The following is a 1,300-nucleotide window of genomic DNA, read 5'->3' as shown; positions in this document are numbered from 1 at the left end:
TATATATATATGTGATTGTTTATAGATTTATTTACATTGATAATTGTTTAACATCTTTGCACCAGCAACAAGTTTGTTTAATGCAAATTGTATGCGTAATATTGATAAATACAGATATGTGTGCACAATGATTATTAATTAAATAATATAACAAATAGCATTAGTAAAATAAATGTAACTCTGAAACTGGACTATGTTTTATTTTTATGTATTTTTTTTATATTTTAATATAAATTGAAAAGAGTTAAAATGTTATCATCATTATAATACAACATAATTATTTATTGTATTAATGATTCTTCATTAATACATTTAATTAATAAATGCTAATTTTTTAATTTATTAAATTTATTTGTTATACTCATATTCTCTAAACTTTCTATTCATAATTAAAAAATTTGTTTCACATTATTAATAATGAAATTTTTCGCAGAAAAGAGAGAAAAAGAACAACTTTAGATTTGTTAAAAAAAAAATGTAAAAATTGTTTGTAAAAATTTTTTAATCACTCATTTTGAAATAACTCATTTTGTTCTTAATTATTACAATTTCGATATATAATTAATGTTACTGAGAATAACAAATATACTTTATATATTTTATTACTGATAAAAATGTAATTTGAAGATTTTTAACAAATGTTACCTTTTGAAGTTTCTTCATAGATTTTTTTAGATATAAATAAAAATATTTTTATGTATACTTATTCCACAAACATGTATTATAAAAATATTGATAATTATTGATTTCAGGCTGTACTCGTGTTGTAATGGAGACACCAAATATACAAGAGAAAGATAATTGAGGACATAATATCATTAGATCTCAATTGAATTTATGAAATAGCAAGTTTAATTGTCCATATTACACTGAACGTTATAACAACTTGTAGATCGATCAGATTATGCACTATTTTTAACTTGAGAAAGGGGTAAAGAATATTTTTAGATATTGTATATCAAAAAGTATATATTTTATGCATAGCTAGTTTTTATATCGCTTTTGAAAGAGACCAGCATACAGCTGTGCAGACTTTTTTTTATCATAGAATTATATTCACATTTATAAATTGTATATATATGTACATACTTACCTTATTTAATGATAGAATATGAAATATAATATATCAATATACAATATATCAATTTCCCAAACTATGCATTGTTATGTTATAAATCATAATATTTATCATTGGTGAAAAATGTTAGAAATAAATTTTTTAAAGGATATATAAACAGAATCTTAAACTTGAATCATTGTATTTATTAGTAAATTCTTGTATGCATGTAACAATGATCAT

Source organism: Atta cephalotes (genome assembly GCF_000143395.1).
Source record: "Atta cephalotes unplaced genomic scaffold scaffold00052, whole genome shotgun sequence".
NCBI lineage: Eukaryota > Metazoa > Arthropoda > Insecta > Hymenoptera > Formicidae > Atta > Atta cephalotes.
Note: the sequence above shows the minus strand (reverse complement) of the source record.